Source organism: Carcharodon carcharias, chromosome 15, assembly GCF_017639515.1.
Source record: "Carcharodon carcharias isolate sCarCar2 chromosome 15, sCarCar2.pri, whole genome shotgun sequence".
Taxonomy (NCBI): Eukaryota; Metazoa; Chordata; class Chondrichthyes; order Lamniformes; family Lamnidae; genus Carcharodon; species Carcharodon carcharias.
In genome coordinates, this window is record NC_054481.1 from 6,306,173 (window position 1) to 6,320,868 (window position 14,696).

Consider the following 14,696-nt stretch of genomic DNA (forward strand, 5'->3'; position numbering starts at 1 on the left):
TGTCTTCCCCCCCCCCCCCCCCCAACCGTGACTCTTCCAAAGCTCTCTGGATGACATCTCATTCTCCACCTTAAATGAACTGGGACTGCTGCTCTTAAGGAGTGCCACAGTGGGTCTTTTGGAGAAGGCCCAGGCACAGAGGATAGCCTGCTCTTATTCCAGAGGGTTCAAGCATAGGACAGTAACTGGAAAGTAGTAATTGTATATTATTTATTCTATAAACTGAAGCCTAAGGAACAGGGGCAGTGAACTGCAGGGAGTTGGGGGGGGAGTCTGAAAGGTAAAGATATTTGATAAGAACAAACGCAGGGAAACGAGTACAAAAGATCGGGAGCAGTAGAAGCTTGACTGTCCTCCCAAACAATCCAACGAAGCGTGGCAGAGGATTTCATGAGTGTAAGTCACGGGCCACGGGAACGCAAACTGGTCAGCAGCACAGAATCAGGTTGCCCGGTAGGATGGGCAGAGTTTACTCAGTTATAAGGTCGGGATTCCCAACGTAGCGTGGCGGCAGAAAACATCCCACAGAAGCACACCCCCGGGACTGGAACAGAGACGGCCCAGTAAAGAGTAAAACAAAAACAGAATTACCTGGAAAAACTCAGCAGGTCTGGCAGCATCGGCGGAGAAGAAAAGAGTTGACGTTTCGAGTCCTCATGACCCTTCGACAGAACTACTAGTTCTTCAACTCTTTTCTTCTCCGCCGATGCTGCCAGACCTGCTGAGTTTTTCCAGGTAATTCTGTTTTTGTTTTGGATTTCCAGCATCCGCAGTTTTTTTGTTTTTATACCAGTAAAGAGTACAGTGACAGGAAGAAACCACTGAAGCTGGAGGTCCCAGTGAATTAAAATGCATTGCCAAAAGGTAACTGAGAAATGGGATTTGTCCAGGATCCAACCCAGTGTCAGAACGAACCGCAATATTGTATTATCCGCATTTAAAATGACTGCTCACTGTTGAAATGAGTTTCTCGCTCTGTTTTTGGATCTCCATGCGATACGGTCTGTTCCTCCGGTGGGAGGGCAGTGCTCCTGGACTAGGTCCGCCCTGTTGTAAGCCAGAATGTGTGAGGACCCCGCAGTCACCTCCCATCACTGTTGAGCAGTCTATAGCTTGACTTCACTTTCTGGTAACATTCAAAGGCTTCATCTCTACCTGCAGTAGAAACATGCAGGTTACAATCAAACTCTCTGGTCTGTACAATCTGGCCTGCCCGGTTTCAGTCGCATTAAAAGTACTTCGGCCAAAAAACAACAACCTTTTGCTAGATTCGGTTAAAATCATTCTCAGCGTTGAACTGCACAAAAATGTTTGATTACCCGACCTTCCTTACCAAGGCAAAAAAGTTGTCGCACGAGACACTGAACGAAACGGGACCTTGAACCCGAGGAACACCCGGTATTTTGGAGAGAGACCGGTGCCTCTGTGAAATTCCTATCTAACGGTCACTAGACACTCAACCCTAAGAACGAAGTGCTGTGTACGAATCTATACAACGGGACGAAACGTCCATGAGCGTTTAATACAGCATTTATTTTTGAAAGGAACAATTTTAAGAACTAAATGATAGCTTGCCCGCGAAATGTTTCATTGCTGTGAACAGCTCGAGTTTTTTCTCACCCCAGGACCAGCCCTGATGAACCGTTGCAGACGGAGTTCAGTAGCCATTAATGTAAAGAATTGTAACTAGATGTAAGTTCATGACTGAAATGTGCACTGCGCGCGGTTTGCTCTGCATTGATGACTGGGGGTTAAGTGTTGTAAATTCAGAGGAGCTGACCAATCGGACACAGCTTACCCCCTCCTCTGAAGGGCTTTGTTGTTCACTGGTCACTGTGAAATGTCAGGAAGAATGCGATGGAATACTCTCCTCTTGCCTGGTTGAGTGCAGCTCACAACACTCAAGAAGCTCAACACCATCCAGGCAAGAGCAGCCCCGCTTGATTGGAACCCCATCCACAAACAATCACTCTCTCCACCACCGACGCACAGTAGCAGCAGTGTGTACCATCTACAAGATGCACCACAGGAACTCACCAAGGCTCCTTAGACAGCACCTTCCAAACCCACGATCACTGCCATTTAGAAGGACAAGGGCAGCAGATAGATGGGAACACCACCACCTGGAAGTTCCTCTCCAAGTCACTCACCATCCTGACTTGGAAATATATCGCCGTTCCTTCACTGTCACTGGGTCAAAATCCTGGAACTCGCTTCCTAACAGCACTGTGGATGTTACCTAGACTACATGGACTGCAGAGGTTCAAGAAGACAGCTCACCACCAACTTCTCAAGGGCAACTAGGGATGGGCAATAAATGCTGGCCCAGCCACATCCCTTGAATGAATAAAAAGTCTCAATGGTACTCGGGCAAGCCGTGCTTCTCAGTTGAACACAGTGCACTGAAGTGTGCCTACATTGCACATCCCTTCCCCATCTTTTTTCCCAAGCTCAGATCTCTGGCTCACTCTCCAAATAGTTTGAATGTAGAAGCTGCGAGTTTCATGTTAACGGCATTTCCGAGGTGGGACCAAGCTGGGAACTTTAGGAGACGATCGTCAATGCACCAGGATGCTTTTAATACCACATTTAATACTACATTTACTACCAGCTTTAATGCCACATTTAATACCACATTTACTACCAGCTTTAATGCCACATTTAATACCAGCTTTAATACCACATTTAATACCAGTTTTAATACCAGCTTTAATGCCACATTTAATACCAGTTTTAATACCAGCTTTAATGCCACATTTAATACCAGCTTTAATACCACATTTAATACCAGTTTTAATACCAGCTTTAATGCCACATTTAATACCAGCTTTAATACCACATTTAATTCAACATTTAATACCAGTTTTAATACCACATTTAATACCACCTTTAATATCACATTTATACCAGTTTTAATACCACATTTAATACCAGTTTTAATACCAGCTTTAATACCACATTTAATACCAGTTTTAATACCAGCTTTAATGCCACATTTAATACCAGCTTTAATACCACATTTAATACCAGTTTTAATACCAGCTTTAATGCCACATTTAATACCAGCTTTAATACCACATTTAATACCAGTTTTAATACCACATTTAATACCAGTTTTAATACCAGCTTTAATACCACATTTAATACCAGTTTTAATACCAGCTTTAATGCCACATTTAATACCAGCTTTAATACCACATTTAATACCAGTTTTAATACCAGCTTTAATGCCACATTTAATACCAGCTTTAATACCACATTTAATTCAACATTTAATACCAGTTTTAATACCACATTTAATACCACCTTTAATATCACATTTATACCAGTTTTAATACCACATTTAATACCAGTTTTAATACCAGCTTTAATACCACATTTAATACCAGCTTTAATACCACATTTAATACCAGTTTTAATACCAGCTTTAATACCACATTTAATACCAGCTTTAATCCCAGTACAGCTTCCTTCAGAGGCACTCGCTTGATATGCAAGGCCGTGTGTCTTTACTCTTACAGGAAGCAAGAAACAGTTTTAATACTGCTCGTTCTTGCTTTGTATTTTATCCTATTCAGTCCCGTCCGGTTTGGGTCGGAAGGATCACATTTCTACCCGATTGGAAATAATTGATGTCAAAGTGAATACACGAAATCGATTCAAATTGAAATGCACAGTCATTCTGGTTCAATGTAATATCCCCTTTATGGGTAAGATAACTGTATTTGAAAAGATGAGAGTATTAAGTGGCCCTAATAAAAGTTTACAACGGTATTATCAACACTCAGAAAGCAATTAAACCATATTTAGTATCGTGCTGATGTTTCAATGTTTCATATCCGGTATGTTGACGGAATTCCATAGCATATCCCGTATTCCCTTTTTGGGATTTAATCCCGCTCGCATTCAGTTACAAGGCCCAACACACAGAGAGCACCAATGTGCTTTCATTTGGTTTGCGAGATTTCCCTAAGAGTCCTTCAGTTCATTTTTCATGCACTTTCCCCTGACGCTGCACACCTGGAATGGGGACGGGGGGGTTGTGGAACCTGGGATGGGGAGGGGGGATTTGTGGAACCTGGGATGGGGAGGGGGGATTTGTGGAACCTGGGATGGGGAGGGGGGGGTGTTGTGGAATCTGGGATGGGGAGGGGGGGGGATTTGTGGAACCTGGGATGGGGAGGGGGGGGGTTGTGGAACCTGGGATGGGGAGGGGGGGGGTGTTGTGGAATCTGGGATGGGGAGGGGGGGGGGTTGTGGAACCTGGAATGGGGACGGGGGGGTTGTGGAACCTGGGATGGGGAGGGGGGATTTGTGGAACCTGGGATGGGGAGGGGGGATTTGTGGAACCTGGGATGGGGAGGGGGGGGGGGGGGTTGTGGAACCTGGGATGGGGAGGGGGGGGGTTGTGGAACCTGGGATGGGGAGGGGGGGGGTGTTGTGGAATCTGGGATGGGGAGGGGGGGGGGGTTGTGGAACCTGGGATGGGGAGGGGGGGGGGGGTTGTGGAACCTGGGATGGGGAGGGGGGGGGATTTGTGGAACCTGGGATGGGGAGGGGGGGGGATTTGTGGAACCTGGGATGGGGAGGGGGGATTTGTGGAACCTGGGATGGGGAGGGGGGGGGGGGTTGTGGAACCTGGGATGGGGAGGGGGGGGGGGGTTGTGGAACCTGGGATGGGGAGGGGGGGGGATTTGTGGAACCTGGGATGGGGAGGGGGGGGGATTTGTGGAACCTGGGATGGGGAGGGGGGATTTGTGGAACCTGGGATGGGGAGGGGGGGGGTGTTGTGGAATCTGGGATGGGGAGGGGGGGGGATTTGTGGAACCTGGGATGGGGAGGGGGGGGGTTGTGGAACCTGGGATGGGGAGGGGGGGGGAATCTGGGATGGGGAGGGGGGGGGGGTTGTGGAACCTGGGATGGGGAGGGGGGATTTGTGGAACCTGGGATGGGGAGGGGAGGGGGTTGTGGAACCTGGGATGGGGAGGGGGGGGGTTGTGGAACCTGGGATGGGGAGGGGGGGGGTTGTGGAACCTGGGATGGGGAGGGGGGGGGTTGTGGAACCTGGGATGGGGAGGGGGGGGGTTGTGGAACCTGGGATGGGGAGGGAGGGGGGGGAATCTGGGATGGGGAGGGGGGGGTTGTGGAATCTGGGATGGGGAGGGAGGGGGGGGAATCTGGGATGGGGAGGGGGGGAGGTTGTGGAATCTGGGATGGGGAGGGGGGGAGGTTGTGGAATCTGGGATGGGGAGGGGGGGGGAATCTGGGATGGGGAGGGAGGGGGGGGGAATCTGGGATGGGGAGGGGGGGAGGTTGTGGAATCTGGGATGGGGAGGGGGGGAGGTTGTGGAATCTGGGATGGGGAGGGGGGGGTTGTGGAATCTGGGATGGGGAGGGAGGGGGGGGGGGAATCTGGGATGGGGAGGGGGGGGGTTGTGGAATCTGGGATGGGGAGGGGGGGGGTTGTGGAATCTGGGATGGGGAGGGGGGGGGAATCTGGGATGGGGAGGGGGGGGGGTTGTGGAATCTGGGATGGGGAGGGGGGGGGGTTGTGGAGAGTTTGCCTTTGACGAGCCTGATCAAACAGTTAAACAGATAATTGCAAAGAACAGAATGAGAAAGTGGAGGGAGCGTCTTGGGCGTTTCGCATTCTTTTATTGAAGTGTGTTCCCCCACCCCCACCCCCACCCCCCCCCCCCACCACCATTTCACTTTGTGGAAGCCCGGTCCACTCTCGGCCCATGTTAAATGCACCCCCCCCCCACCCTACCCCGCCCCCCATGAATGAAATATGTGAGTGGCACCATAGGGGAGCGGTCGGTCCTCAAAGCACCCTTTCATCTCTGGAGCCTGGTGTTCCGATCCAGCCGGGAATGACCTACTGCTGACAGAGCCTGGGGTCCCACAAATGGTTGGCGTGGGGTCGGTCGGGCTGGGGGTGGGAGCACACGATTACTGTGCAGCAGGAAACGCTGTTGTCCAATTGGGATTGAGGTACACGGGGATTGGGGGGTGGGGGGGGGGGTGGTGTGGTGGGGAGGTAAATTAACTGGGGTCACTGTTTGAGAACGTGAATACATTCTGGACCTTGGGAACGTAATTCAAGAGAACAATAACGGTCTCTTATTTCTACAAGTCAACAAAATCATTTCACAAACCACAACCAAACAAAAAGTTATTAATATCCTTCTATGGGAAATCAAAGAGGGATTAGTATAATTGCGTGACGTGTGGCAAGATTCCTATAATTTACTGCTTGTCTTTAATATTGTCATTACTAAGGCGTGAAGTATGAAAATGTTGGCTAAAGAATCCCTTTTGGAGATGTGCTTATTCAAAAGAGCTAGTCAGATGAAACAAGTGACAAGAGGTTCCCCAGCTGGGAGGCGTAACCCATCCCATGTTAACCCAGGCGCTCCTGTTAAATACTGACAAGCAGGAATACCGCTCACTCGGGCGCTTCCTACTCTTGTGTGTTTCTGCTCCTGGACATTCACATTCGGAATCTAAGCAGCTTTCGGATACAGCCAGTCTTCAGTGAGTATTCAGGACAAACGCGAGGTTTCATTCGTGTTACAGAATCAATCTTAGCAGGGACTATGAGTACGGAATCTGCTTTCTACCGAGGTGCATGCGGTTTAAAGTCCTTTTCCAAATAATGGACAAGTAGAGTCAATACAGTGACGCGTAATGGTTACAGTGCTGAGAAGTGATTAGTCAATAAGTGATCAGTAATTGCGATGACTGACACATTAATGGTGACTGGTTCATAGTAATGACAGTCATTAGTAATAATGATCAGTAATAGACAGTAACTGGTGCAGTAATGGTTGCAATGTACAGTCTTTACAATGATCAGTAATAATAAAGCATCACTAATGGTTAGACTGTTGGGTATAGCTACAGTGTGTAACTTTACTGTAATCACTAATCGTTACAATTAGTAGTAACGGACATTAATAAACAGCAATGTTTCCAGCTACTCCTGTTGTGTCCGGAGGAGCAGCTTATATCTGTAGTGAGGACTCTTTAAAAACAGTCCGGCTGGGGTACTAATGGGCTCGGGTTAAATCTGTAATTTAAACGCGCTCCGTGTACAGAATGGAATGAATTCGGAATACCGGTCACCTTGCATTGCCAAAAACTGCAGTACAGAGAAAGGGCGGCAGGAGGCAATGCGGAGCTGGATCAGTTCTTGGGACGGCTTGGCACCGCAGCCAGATTTCACATGCCAGGCGCTTCAATGGAGGCATTCGAGAAGGAATTAGATTAATATCTGAACGTGCAGAGTTACGGGGAGAAGGAGCAGGAATGACACTCGGTGAATTGCTCATTGGGAGTGCCAGCAGCGACACGATGGGCAGAATGGCCTCATTCTGTGCTGTAGCCATCCTGTGATTTACCGCTGTGCTTGGCTTCCAATGCAGGTCGAAACTATAATCACTCATCTTCCTATGTATAAACCTGTCCAAATCCAATCTGACGAACACACATTGACATCAGGTTTCAGCTAAAGGATAAGTTAGATTTTAATGATAATATTAATGATTGGACCCGTCCGCACCTTATGATGTGAAACCAAAACTGGCAGCAACTGAGGCGTGAGGTTACTTTGTAATGAGTCTTTCTGGTGGTTCTACCTGCACAGCGCTCACCCGGACAAACACGGGGAGCTGCTCCTCTTCCCAACTCTCACTGGAATCGATCAGATCCAGGGCACATGGTTAAATATCTGCAAGGTACAAGAGACAGCAAGGCGAATGCCGCGTTGAAGTGAAACAGCACTCAAGAAAGCGTGTGCCCTTATTTGATTAAAATCCCGCTTGTTTACCAGTTTGACGTGAATATCAAGCATCTCATTATAGGATTCCCTAAAAAGGAGTTCAGTTGACTTTGTTTGTAGCTGGCTATCATTACGTTTCTCAGTAATCACTAGTTTGTGGAAACATCACCATACATGGTAACAAGCTGGGTGGAGGATATGGTTTATATTCTATATCATTCACATCACGGGGTTTGGAATATTTAAAGTTCCACTGTAACATCCAGCAAGTAAGCACGTCGGAAAGCTGGGCACGTTTTAAAATTGTCCTAAAGTAGAAATGAGGCATCAATTCTACACCACCACCTCCACCCCCCACCCCCCCTCACTCCCACCCACCCACCTCCAGCCCATCTCGCTCACCTTATTTGACCACATGAGCTTATTTGAGCATATGCATTCACTACAATCAGTGACTTCATTGAGCGTTCTCCAAAAAAAGCATTTCTTGAAATGTTGTCTGTCACAAATGGTAACGATGGCGAAAAACCGCTAAAGCGGAAGATCTTCAAAGAGAGGATTACTGTCGGAACGATGTGCTCAGAATGTTGGCCTGGAAATAATTCACCCATTTTCAGAGATTTCAGGCACTCGAGTGGATAAAAGAAAGCTTAGCTCGTTTTCTCTGGTCACGCCAAGCTGTTAGATTGAGAACACCGGACCGACTTCAGCAAGTTTCTAAGTCAGTTTGGCTCCTGCACTGTTTTTACCACCATCCCCGCACCCACCCCCCACCCCCACTCCACACCCCCCCCCAAAAAAAAGACGCGTGGGTTAAGCGCCAAAACTGTCCCCATTGCACTTTAATAACATAACACATGATCAATATCAATTTAGCTTTCATTTTGTTTTAAATAACCAGCCTGCTTTACACGGCAGTAATGGGAGGTTGCAGCTGGACTGCTAACTTTCGCTGTGTAGTTTTGGTAGCCCCTGTGCCGGGGCCCAGTCTGATGCCTAAACAGGAGAAAGTCGAACCGGGGAGGTTGTCCCATACCACGTTACAGATGACACCGACTACAGTATGACTCCAGGCCGGGTCAAAACGTTTTTTTTTAAACTTCTTTGAGAATTCAAACTTGCAAACTTTTCCAACGTTCTACAGTTAACTTCACAGGAAAATTGGTTATTCCCATCCACTTGCTAAACATGAACCCTGCCCCTTTCCAAATGTACACCTGTAGTGATCTTTTTGCAGATGAAATTGGTGTGACTTGGATGGGTTTGTGGTTTGTTATGTAACACCCGCTGGGCATTGGACTTCACTTAGAGTCTGAGACCAATAACCACAGTATAACTGTCCATCGCCAGCAATCAACTGAAGCATTCTAATTCCATTTAGTAAGACACTCTGCAGGATAAGTTCTGCATTTCGTTTCCAAAATTCAGTGGCGTTTGGCAGCAGGGGCTTCGTCTGCTGTAGATACAACCGCTGTTTTCTCGTTTAATAAAACACAACCAGGTAGCGAACTCGGGTCAGAGACTGCGAGGTTCTTGATCAAATTGATATAGGGAGTGACAAGGTACTGGAGGTGTTGGCAGGCTTAAAAATGGACAAATCTCCAGGTCCGGATGATTTGTGTCCCAGACTGCTGAGGGAGGCAAGGGAGGAGATCGCAGGGGCTCTGACCCAAATTTTTAATTCCTCTCTGGACACGTGGGAGGTGCCGGAAGACTGGGGAACAGCTAATGTGGTTCCAGTATTTAAGAAGAGCTGTAGAGATAAGCCAGGGAACTACAGGCCAGTGAGTCTCACATCAGTGGTAGGGAAACGATTGGAGAAAGTTCTGAAGGAAAGTATCTATCTCCACTTGGAGAGGCAAGGGTTGATCAAGGATAGTCATGCCTAACAAATTTGATTGAATTTTTTGAGGTGACCAGGTGTGTAGATGAGGGTAGTGTAGTTGATGTGGTTTATATGGATTTCAGCAAAGCCCTTGACAAGGTCCCACATGGGAGACTTATAAAGAAGGCAAATGCGCATGGGATACAGGGTAATTTGATAAGGTGGATTCAAAATTGGCTTAGTTGTAGGAGACAGAGGATGATGATAGAAGGATGCTTTAGTGACTGGAAGCCAGTGTCCAGTAGCGTACCACAGGGATTTGTGCTCGGTCCCTATTATTTGTCATTTACATAAACAACATAGATGACTATGTGGGGGGTAGGATTAGTAAGTTTGGGGATGACGCAAAGATTGGCCAGCTGGTTAACAGTGAGGTTGAGTGTCTTGGGCTACAGGAAGATATGGATGGCATGGTCAAATGGGCAGATAAGTGGCAGATGGAATTTAACCCTGAAAAGCGTGAGGTGGTACCCTTTGGAAGGAATAATTTGACAAGGAAGAATTCAATGAACGGCATGACACTAGGAAGTTCTGAGGAACAAAGGGACCTTGGCATGTGTGTCCATAGATCTCTGAAGGCAGAGGGGCATGTTAGTGGGGTGGTGAAAAAGGCATATGGGACACTTGCCTTTATCAATCGAGGCATAGATTACAAGAGTAGGGAGGTCATGTTGGAGTTGTATCGAACCTTGGTGAGGCCACAGCTGGAGTACTGTGTGCAGTTTGGGTCACCACATTATAGGAAGGATGTGATTGCACTGGAGGGGGTGCAGAGGAGATTCACCAGGATGTTGCCTGGGATTTCCTCTAGTTTCTCTGCCCACACAAGCAACGCAGAGGCATCAAAGTGCCACCAAGTGCTCCAGAGCTATATACCTCTTGGGCACAGACTTTTTTTAATTCATTCATGAGCTGTGAGTTTCGCTGGCTGGGCCAGCATTTATTGCCCATCCCTAGTTGCCCTTGAGAAGGTGCTGGTGAGCTGCTTTCTTGAACCGCTGCCATCTGGTGTAGGTACACCCACAGTGCTGTTAGGAAGGGAATTCCAGGATTTTTGCCCAGTACCATTGAAGGAATGTCGATATATTTCCAAGTCAGGGTAGTGAGTGACTTGGAGAACTTCCAGGTGGTGGTGTTCCCATCTATCTGCTGCCCTTGACCTTCTAGATGGTAGTGGTCATAGGTTTGGAAGGTGCTGTTGAAGGAGCCTTGGCTAATTCCTGCAGTGCATCTTGTAAATGGTACACACACTGCTGCTATTGTGCATCAATGGTGGAGGGAGTGAATGTTTGTGGATGTGGTGCCAATCAAGCGGGCTGCTTTGTCTTGGATGGTGTCAAGCTTCTAGGGTGTTGTGGGAGATGCACTCATCCAGGCAAGTGGAGAGTATTCCATCACACTCCTGACTTGTGCCTTGTAGATGGTGGACAGGCTTTGGGGAGTCAGGAGGTGAGTTACTTGTCACATGATTCCTAGCCTCTGACCTGCTCTTGTAGCCACAGTATTTATATGGCTAGTCCAGATCAGTTTCTGGTCGATGGTAAACCCCACCCAGGATGTTGATAGTGGGGGATTTGGTGCTGATAATGCCATTGAACATCAAGGAGCGATGGTTAGATTCTCTCTTGTTGGAGACGGTCATTGCCTGACACTTGTGTGGCAGGAATGTTCCCTGCCGCTTGTTAGCCCAAGCCTGGATATTGTCCAGGTCTTGCTGCATTTGCACATGGGTGCAGGAAGGTGGGATTAGAAAGGGCACCTGGGTGTCCTCGGGCTGGCATGGACAAGATGTGCTGAGTGGTCTTCTGTGCTGTAACTTTTCTATGCTTCTATGGTTCTATGAAACATTTAAGTTATGAAGAGAGGTTGGGTACACTTGGGTTGTTTTCGTTGGAGCAGAGAAGACTGAGGGACGACCTGATTGAGGTGTACAAGATTATGAGGGGCATGGACAGGGTGGATAGGGAACAGCTGTTCCCCTTAGTTGAAGGGTCAGTCACAAGGGGGCATAAGTTCAAGGTGAGGGGCAGGAGGTTTAGGGGGGATGTGAGGAAAAACCTTTTTACCCAGAGGGTGGTGACGGTCTGGAATGCGCTGCCTGGGAGGGTGGTGGAGGCGGGTTGCCTCACATCCTTTAAAAAGTACCTGGATGAGCACTTGGCACGTCATAACATTCAAGGCTATGGGCCAAGTGCTGGTAAATGGGATTAGGTAGGTGGGTCAGGTGTTTCTCATGTGTCGGTGCAGACTCAATGGGCCGAAGGGCCTCTTCTGCACTGTGTGATTCTGTGATTCTGATTCAGACAAAAATCATGAAAAAGAACCCATCGAAGGACTGGTACAAGTCTAAGGTTCGCAAAAGAAAGCACAGACAGGGAAACTCCAATAAAGTCCACATGCCGTCATGAAGTACATTGAACCCAATTGATTTCAGAAAAAAAAGGAATCCTGCAAACTTTGTCTCTGACCCCAATATGTTTTTACTTATTCATTCTTGTATGTGGCCTGCATTTATTGCCCACCCCGAATTGTCCTGGAGAAGGTGGTAGTGAGCCACCTTCTATACCAGAGGGGGTACTCTCAAAGAGCCAGTATTTTTGGATACAAGCCAGTGAGTTGCTAGGCCTTTTCAAGGGGCAGTTAAGAGTCAACCACATTGCTGTTGGAATAGCATCATATATAGGCCAGACCAGGTAAGGATGATAGATTTCCTTCCCTAAAGGTCATTAATGAATCCAGTAGTTTCCTGCTACATTCCAGATTTATTTAATTAGATGAATTTAAGTTCCCAACCCATTCTTCCCTGGGCCTTAATACTTCCAGTTTTCATCAGAAGTTATGCAATGGACAACTTTATAATGGGAATTAATGCCTGTCTGTAATCAGCCAACTGAAGCTGACTTGGCTTTGGCTGTTTTGCTTACTTGAGATGTTCTCTGTAAAGAACAGTGGCTGATGATGCACATCTTTCTTGAATCATGACAAGGCAGGTTGAGTCGTCAGCTATTGCAGCTAAACTCAACAAGCACAGACCATTCAGAATGCTGAGAGTTTGAAATTATTGAGTTATTTTTAATACACAAGGTAGTATCCCTTTTGAGAAACACTTACTCTTCTCTTACCGTTCTGCTGAAAGATAACAAATCTGGAGAAATTATGAGTTGCTGGACATGGAAAACATGAAATGGGTGTTGCCCAAGTAAGAGTTAAATTAGCATTCAGACTCTAATTGCTGCAAAATAATGGCATTGCTTTAGTCTGAACCCTACTGGAAATGCAGCACTTTTCTTGCGAACAGTCGCTAGAAATGTGCATGCATTTCTCTTGTACTAAAGCTCCCCTGTTGGCCCCACCATGGATTAGTTTATCAAAATATCGAGGTGAAGTAGAAGAGGTCAGGTCACATCTCAGAGCTGGAATCCAATGAAGCAGCAGAGCAGCAGCACATTTGGTAATGTATCTTCAGTATAGTTTTAGACCTTGTCCTTGTAAAAATATATACTTTTTAAACCGTGTACTTTTATGAAATGGGCATTTTTTGTCCCACTGTATACACTGAAATGAGATTGACATCAGTCGTGTATCAAGTATATATACAAAATATGATTGATTCAGAAAGGATAATAAGCATTGTCATCAAACCTGTTGACTGACTTTTATCTATTTGGATTCCCCCTTGCAAAAAAACTGCAGCTGCCAGCTGTAAAAATTCTTCATCTTTAAATGTACAAAGCTAATTAAAACCCTTGGGAAATTCCTCCCTGAGCCCTGCAGGCAATTAAATAAATATCAGGAGACAAGGTTGACTGATACCACTATCACCATTAAAAAACTACCTTCTATAAGTCATAGGATCCTTTTGAACACGGGCAGTGAATCCACGCCTACTGCATTGCAATTGATTGTGATTCATTTCAAAGAATTGGATTATCAGTTTCATTCTCAGGTGACACCAGACTGTTTATATTGGTGCAAAATTGAAACCACTTCATGTTGTTGCAAAGTGTATAGCATCATTGGGTTACTATAGTTGCTCTGAGCATTTTGCTGAAGCACATGTATGTGAATGTGGAGCAGATCAGATGCTCGAATTCTGTGGCGAGTAACTCACCTTCTGATTCTCCAAAGCCTGTCTGCCATCTACAGGGCACAAGTCAGGACTGTGATAGCATACCCTCCACTTGCCTGGATGAGTACAGCTCCAACAATACTCAAGAAGCTCAACACCCCATCCATCATCATAAACATTCACTCCCTCCACCACTGACACACAGTGTGTATCACCTACAAGGATACACTGTAGCAACTCACCAAGGTTCCACACCCGTGACTTCTACCACCTTGAAGGACAAGGGCAGCAGACACATGGGAACACCACCAGCAGCAATTTCCCCTCCAAGTCACATACCATCCTGACTTGGAACTATATCACCATTCATTCACTATTGCTGGGTCAAAATCCTGGAACTCCCTCCCTAACAGCACTGTGGGTGTACCTACACCACATGGACTGCAGCGATTCAAGAAGGCAGATCACCACCACCTTCTCAAGGGCAATGAGGCATGGGTAATAATGCTGGCCTGGCCAGTGAAGCCCACATCCCATGAAGAAATTAATTTAATAGAAGCAGGATTATGCTAAGATGTAGTGGCTGCCTTGGTAAAATAAATCATTGACACTCATTGCAGGAGCACAAAGAATGATTAGTCATTTGGGAAATATACTGTAGGGCTTTGGAATTTATTACAGTATAAGTTATCACCTTCAGGTACAAGAGGGAAGGGGAGAGAATCAGAAGAATTGGAGGAGTAAAAGTGACATTGGATACATGTAGAATAAGCCAAGTTGCAGGATACACGAAAACACAATGGAGTAAATTTTTGTTTTCACTATCAGGGCAGTAGTTATTAAGTATGAATCAGATGCTGATTGGAGAACCAGCCCCAACTTCATTCCACTGAAATAATTGGTCTGTGAGTTGCTTTACCAGATTAAGACCTGGGTAGCAAAGACAAAAAAACTATTCA

General features: G+C 46.7%; 1 protein-coding gene across 3 annotated transcripts in view; it reads left to right on the plus strand.

The window, feature by feature from the left end:
* Window positions 1-6,404: 6,404 nt before the first annotated feature.
* LOC121288264 (myosin-11-like) overlaps window positions 6,405-14,696 on the plus strand; it is a 167,861-nt gene continuing 159,569 nt past the window's right edge. For 2 of the 3 annotated variants that reach the window (XM_041206771.1, XM_041206772.1), the window contains exon 1: window positions 6,406-6,537. The gene's annotated coding sequence lies outside the window, so the exon portion shown is untranslated. Of the gene's footprint in view, window positions 6,538-14,696 lie in introns of all 3 variants that reach the window. The other variant, XM_041206773.1, reaches the window with a different exon arrangement.